This window comes from Elephantulus edwardii, unplaced genomic scaffold (assembly GCF_000299155.1).
Source record: "Elephantulus edwardii isolate Elephantulus edwardi_28Jun2011 unplaced genomic scaffold, EleEdw1.0 scaffold00278, whole genome shotgun sequence".
NCBI lineage: Eukaryota > Metazoa > Chordata > Mammalia > Macroscelidea > Macroscelididae > Elephantulus > Elephantulus edwardii.
In genome coordinates, this window is record NW_006400028.1 from 2613115 (window position 1) to 2620477 (window position 7363).

At 41.1% G+C, this 7363-nt stretch overlaps 1 pseudogene; it reads left to right on the forward strand.

The window, feature by feature from the left end:
- Positions 1 to 2800, forward strand: part of LOC102861294 — a 17490-nt pseudogene extending 14690 nt beyond the window's left edge.
- The last annotated feature ends 4563 nt before the right edge of the window (positions 2801 to 7363 follow it).

A 7363-nucleotide genomic window follows, 5' to 3' on the forward strand; every position in this document is an offset into this window, starting at 1 on the left:
ATATAATAAATCTATTAATTGGAATAATAGTAGTGACAGTGCCCTTAAGCCTTGAGAATCAAAAGGAATGTTGTTATGTACATGTCAGGTTCACTATATAAAAAAATCAACCCAAAGACAGATTTAGGAATCAGCAATAGATATTAATAGTTGGCACTTAATGTTTGTTAGGTACCAGTGCTAAATACTTAATATGTGTTATCTGATCTTTATACTAGAAGCCCAAGCAGTTTAGTATGTAACATATTGGGCTGCAAACCAAAAGTTGGCAGTTTGAGTTTGAGTCCACCAGTCTCTTCCCATAAAGACTTACAGCCTCAGAAACCCAATGGAGGGTCACAGTAAGTCATCCTTAACATGACAACAGTGGGGTGTTTTTGGTTTAACCTTTACACTAATCCTTGAAATTGGGAATTTGGTTTCTCCCCCATCTGACAATACAGTACAATGGTACAAGAGTGCAGTACAATAAATTACTTAAAATGGCCATTTATAGCCATAGGCTATGGTCTTTTCAATCACTTGCTGTGCATCTGAGAGCTGAGCAATAAGGATGACAAGAATTGATACCTTTGAGCTTTGGTGTTGGAGAAGAGTACTGAATATCTCATGGGCTATCAAAAGAACAGACTGGAGAAGGTGCAGCCAGAGTGCTCCTTGGAGGCACAGAAGATAAAACTTCACCCCACATACTTTGGGCATGTTACTAGATAAGAGTATTCCTTGGAGTGGGAGGGACATCATGCTTGGAAAAGTGGAAGGATGGTGAAGGAGAGAAAGACCCTCAACCAGGTGAATTGACCCAGTGACTGCAGCAATGGCCTTAAGTATGGCAGAGATTGTAAGGAGGGCACAGGACAGCACACAGTTCATAGGGTCACCATGAGTTGTACTCAACCTGATGGCACCCAGCAATAAAGCCTTAGTCTTGGGAACTCTAGTGACAGTAGCCCACAGTGAATTGCACTGTTAATCAGAAGGCCAGCACCTCTGGCAGTATGAATTCACTAGCAGCTCCAAGGGAGAATGATGGGCTGTCTCTTCCTGTTGTATTTGGCAGCCCCAGAGACCAATGGAAGGACACTGTGAGTTACCACTGACTTGGAGACAGTGAGTTTGAGAGCCAAAGTGTGTAACTCTCACTAAATGACTGGGTGTGACTAGGTAGGAGAGCATTAGATAGCGTGATAATAATGTATGTAAGGTGTATGGATAAGACAATGCAAATAAATGTTCTATCGGGAATTGCTCCATCTTGTCATCTTGTTTGGCTTTAAGGGAGCTCTGATGGTGTCATCCATAGGGAGTTGGGGTGCTAACCGAAAGGTCATGCCTCTCTGGTAGTTCAAGTCTACCAGCAGCTCTGAAGAAGAAAGATGGGTATGCTCCCCCTGTGCTATGTACAGTCTTGGAAACTGTTAGATGATCAGCTATGAGTCAGTACTGACTCACTGTCAATGAGCAAGAGCTAGGCTCAAGTGAGAGTGCTACCATCGCTTTCTCGAGGACAATGACTTCATGTTCTTGGTGCTCAAGCTTTATTGCCAAAGGTCTCTGCTGGAGGGAAGTGCTGACTGAGCTGACAGAGTCCTTGGCTTTTAGTACTTACACCAGGAGATCTGGAGGTGAAAATAGAGGATTTTGGACTGGCCAGCATAGTTGAGTATGACAGGGAACGGAAGAAGACCCAGGTGGGACTCCTAATTACATTGCCCCTGAGGTGCTGAGCAAGAAAGGGTACAGTTTTGAGGCACATGTGTGGTCCAATAGATGTATAATGTATAGTTGGTTAGTGAACAAGCCACCTTTGGAGACATCATGCCTAAAAGACACCTACCTCCAGATCAAGAAGAATGAATACAATGTTCCCAACCCTGTGGCAGCCTCCCTCATCCAGAAAATGCTTCAACTGGATCCTTCTGCTCACCCGACCGCTCACGAGCTGCTCAGCGATGACTTCTGGTTACATCCCTGCTTGTCTCCCCATCACCCGCCTCACCATCACCCCTAAGTTTTCAGTTGTTCCCAGAAACTTGGACTCCAGCAACCAGAAGCCTCTCACAGTCCTCAATGAAGCCATAAAGAACCCTGTTCCTGAGCTTCCCCAGGAAAAGAAGGAACCAGTGGTTCAGGAGGCTGCTGCCACCTTAATGACATGCTGCAGCAGCTACACAGGTCATTGCCACCAAGCCCTCAGAGCGTGGGCTGCTGAGGCAAGAGGAGGCTGAGGATCCCGCCTACATTCCCATCTTCAGGACCAGCAAGTGGGTGGACTATTCAGACACATAAGACCTCAGCTATCAGCTGTGTGACAACAGCGTGGGGGTGCTCTTCAATGACCTGACCCACTTTATACTGTACAATGACAGGGAGAGCCCGCCTCTCCATCAGCACCCATCCCAGCTCCTTGATGACGATCACACTCCTTTAGTTTTCTGGAATTACATAAGCAAGCATTTGCTAAAGGCTGGTGCTAATATCACGCCCCAGGAAGGTGAAGAGCTAGCCCAACTACCCTGCCAGCGTCCCTGGTCCCACACAAGCAGCCTCATCACTCCACACCTCGGCAATGGCTGTGTGCAGATTAACTTCTTCCAGGACCATACTAAACTCATTCTATGCCTGCAGATGGCAGCCGAGACCTACATCAAGGAGAAGCAGGACTTCCCCACATACCTCCTGAGACTCCTGGAAGAGCATGGCCAAAGGAGCTGGCCAGCTGCCTCAGTATGCCTGCACCATGGTGGACAAGCTGCTGAGCTCACCCTCCGTGAGCAAACACCTCGAGGCCTCCTCATAGGCCTGCCTTCCTCTAGACTGGTGCCCCCTCTTCACTCCCACCAGCGCCTGGCGCCTTTGGCGGTCAGCGTCTGTCCCTCTCGGTGTTTAACATGCCTCTGAGCTCTGGGGGCCAGGGAGAGAGCACTACTATCCTTGCAGGTGAGGGATGCTATGTAAGTCATCTTCTCGCATGTTCAGGTATTGGTCCTATAGCCCCTTCCCCTGCCCTGTCTGCCTAATCATATGAATTGTACAGATAATTTCTATTGAATCTTAGACTGCTCTATCCTTTGTTTTATGTACATTAAACATATGAATCTTAAAAAAAATACAGTGAGACAATTCTAGAACAAAGGAGGGAACATCAGAACCATCAAGAGAGAGAAGCCAGGAGTGGAGGGTGTCCTTGAGACACTGCACAGGGAGCTTCTTAAACCCAGAGATAATACCAGAGAGACAGCAAGAAGTGATGGCAGCAGCAGCAGCAGAAGCCAGCACAGTGTATCTATAAATACAGTCGTGTATGTAACCGAACCAAAGAGGGCAATGCTCCAAAGCTGTTTAATCATAACCAAACACTTAGGGGAGAACCTTCCCTCACTAGAACCTTCATACCATCGTCTTGGGGACATCAAGAGCAACAGGCATAACACAGTCCACAAAGACAATGTTAAACATTCTTTTTTGTTGAGTAGTGACAGGTCTTAAGCCATCTGAAGTGCTATTGGTATCTCCTTTTCTGGAACAAATAAGAGGGAAGAAAAGCAAAAAATATCTTGAAATAGTCAGTCGAAAGGACTGAGGGACCTTACAAACTTTAACTTTATGCTGAGACTGAAAGAAATAGATGGGGCCTAGCTCCAACCACTGACCACTTAAAAGAGATCACACTGAGCATCCCAGGTGTCCATCAACAAGTGGATAGAGAAACTATGTACATTCATATAATGGAGTGCTATACAACACTGAAGAATCTGCTAATGCATAACATGGATACATCTAGAAGACAAGGTCACCAAACAACAAATGCTGTATAATATTTATATAAGACCACTGTTATAAAAAGCTAAGGAAAGGCTCATCTACAAAAAGAATCCTTGTTGGATGGTTACCAGGGATGTGAAGGGAAGAAAAGAGTAAAAATTAGTAAATAGCTAAAGACATATATTAAGACCAGAAAGAGAATACATGATAAGGGGATGATTACTAAATAAAGAAAAGACACAGATATAGAAAGAAAAGTGAAAATCAGAATTACAGGGAGGAAATGGGAAAAGTATGATTTACATTGTAGGTACTGAAATCAATGTTATAGAAAAAGTGTTAAATCGTCAAATAAAAAATTAGTTTGCTTTGTAAACTTTCACTGAAACCACAATTTAAAAAAAAAAAAGATAAATAATAGAGACCATAGTAGAAGATCCCATATAGAGTGAAGGAAAATGCAGAACAAAATCCAAAAACATAAAAAATCTAGGCTTACTGGTCTAATAGAAGCTGGCCCTTAGTTGCCCTCAACCAAGAACTGTACTTACCCTATGGCTCAACTTTCACTCAAACAATACACAGGCTGAGATGTGACCAACTGCAACAAGGAGGCTCTCCTTAGAATAACCAACCATGTAAAGTCAGAGAGCAGCCTTTACCAAGGATAAAGGCAAGAAGGGAGAGGATAAGAGTGTTAGTAGAAATAAGAGTTATAGGAAGTAGGAAAGTGGTTATATTGTGGGTATTGTAATTCATGTTATAAAACATGATCATGTAAAACATGTGAGAATGGGTGAATGAGAAACCAATTTGCTTTGTAAGTTTTCACCCAAATCACAATTTAAAAGCAGGGGGTGGGGGGAAGTGTTGACATCTTAAAGTTCTACAGTGGAAAATAAGAATGTGGAGAAGCAACTCAGAAAGGACTTAAAAATGAATGGGAAAGTCATTGTTTGAAAGAGGCATTGGGGAGCTAGGAGCATGGTGCTCCTACCATACAGGCAACATTGGCAGAGAACTGCTAGAGATTCAGGCTGGATTTTGAAGAGACCATGGCACCCGGAATATCATTTCTGATGTCAGATGGATCTTGGGTGAAGGCAGAGTGTCAAATGGATGCTGACTTGTCAACTGTGCAAAGGCATTTGACTGTATGGAATGGGGCTCCCAGAATACTTAATTATTCTCATGTGAACGCTATATCTAGACCAAGATGCAGTTGTCCAGATAAAACAAGAGGATACTGCACAATTTAAAATTAAAAAAAAGTGTGCATCTGGGTTATATCCTTTTCCCATACCTGTTCAATCTGTATTCTGAGAAAATCATTCCAGAAGCTGGACTTTATAAGAAAGAATGTGACATCAGGATCAGAGGAAGACTCAGTTATGCAGGTAACAACATTGCTTACTGAAAATGAGGACTAGAAGTGCTTGCTGCAGAAGATCCAGGACTTGAAAAATTAAAAAAAAAAAAAAAGAAGATCCAGGACTACAATTTTAAGTATGCATTACATCTCAACGTCAAAAAAACCCCAAAAATCCTCACCTGTGGTAAGCCAAATATCAAACTAAATATTAATAATTAACCAAATGCTGTTTCAGTTGTTAGAGCTGTTTGCCCCCTGCTTTCCACTGTTTTCTTCTCCGTTCTTGGTGTCCCATCTTGTTCTTTACTCTTTACCCTCAGCCAAAGACTTTTTGGCGCCCAAACAGGGATGAAGGCAGTAGTGTGCATCTGTGTGTCTGTCTCTCTCTCTGTCTCCAGGAAACTGAAAGGGAATTCGCTTAGGGTAAGTGAAACTTTCAGGGAAAATTAAGGGCAGGTTCATGAAGAAATCTTCAAACCCTGAATTTTGCTAGAAATTTAGGAGCAGAAAGTAGAAAAAATTTTATGAGATTTTTTTCACCCCTTAAATTGTTTACATAAATTCAAGGGTAGAGATAGAAAAGGTTTAACGAGAGAGAATTCTCCGAAGTTTTATAAACTGCTTAAAAACTCAGAGGCAGAAGTGAAAAAAGAGGCAAGGGGAATAGCCCATCATCTGAAGCTCAGTATATTACATTACTTAAAGGGGTAAAAGTAAGACAAAGGTCATTTTTGCAGTTGTTTCAGTACATGTAAGAAACAGTTACTGGTTTAAGCCAGTGGGTAGAGCACAATTAAATTAAAAAACTTGGCAAGATATTATGCGAGGTTTAGAAAGAGTTCATCAAAAGGGAGATGAGATTCCTATTTCAGTTGGGTCACTAAATGATTTGATCTCATTAGTTTTAAAACCATTACAATCTGAAGAAGAGATGTCTGAAAACTTAGAAGAGAACCTCTTCAGATGAAGGTAATAGTGAATCTGATACCAAGGAGGATGAATTTCCTTTGCCTCCAAGTTCGGAGGAAATGAGCAATATAATCAAGGAGGATAGTCCTTACGAGGAATTATATAAACAAGTTTTAGAACTTTCTAGTAAAATATACAATTTGGGTTTTCATAATGAAATCTATTGCCAAAATAAAAAATATAGCCCAATCAGCAGCAACAGTTCCAGATTCTATGTTATTTAATGATATGAATCATGCTTCGTTGGGAGTAACTATTTTTAAGAAGACTTTAATAGCTATGTCTAAGGTCTTGCAACAGGCAAAGCAAGATGATTTACCTAATTGGAGGAAAAGGGGCTTCTGTATTTCCAATAACAATGCAGGATATGCCTCCTGATCGAGATTCTCCCCAAGGGTATCAATTATATCAACATCAGTCATTATCTTATAAGACTATTGAAGAATTGAAGCAAGCCATAGTTGCTTATGGTATGCATTCTATTTATGTAAGGGGTATATTACAAGGATTAGCTACAGAATCAGATTAATTCCTTATTATTGGGAGTCTATGGTCAGGACAGTTTTGGAATCTGGGACATATTTACAATTTAGAATTTGGTGGACTGATGAAGTTACAAATATGGAGAGGATTAACTTATCTAGAAATCCTCCTCTTAACATTACTGGTGATCAATTTCTGGGGAGAGATCAATGGCTTGGAGTGTAAGCTCAGTTACAATATGATGATGCTGTGATTGTACAAGTAAGACTTTGCTGTATGCAAACATGGAATAAAGTAGAAATTTTGGGAAAAGGAAAACAATCCTTTATCAGAACAACACAATCTGAAAATGAAAAATACACTATTTTTTTAATCTAGATTTAAAGATACATTGACATTGACAGAAGAGGAAGAAAAGACCAAAATGGATGTCAGAAGATTGCACTGGAGCGTAGAGAAACCAAAGCATAAGGAAGAATTCAAGATACTAAAGAGCTGAATAGACGATTCCAAAAGGCAGCACTGGAAGACAAAGCAAAATATTACAATGAAATGTGTGAGGAGCTAGAGTCATAAAATCAAAAGGGCCGAACTTGTTCAGCATTTCTTAAACTCAAGGAACTGAAGAACAAATTCAAACGTCGAGTTGCTATAATCAAGGATGCTTTAGGCAGAATAGTAAATGATCCAGGAAGTATTAAAAGAAGATGGAAGGAATATACTGAGTCATTATATCGAAAGGAATTGGCAGATACAGAAGAATTTAATGAAATA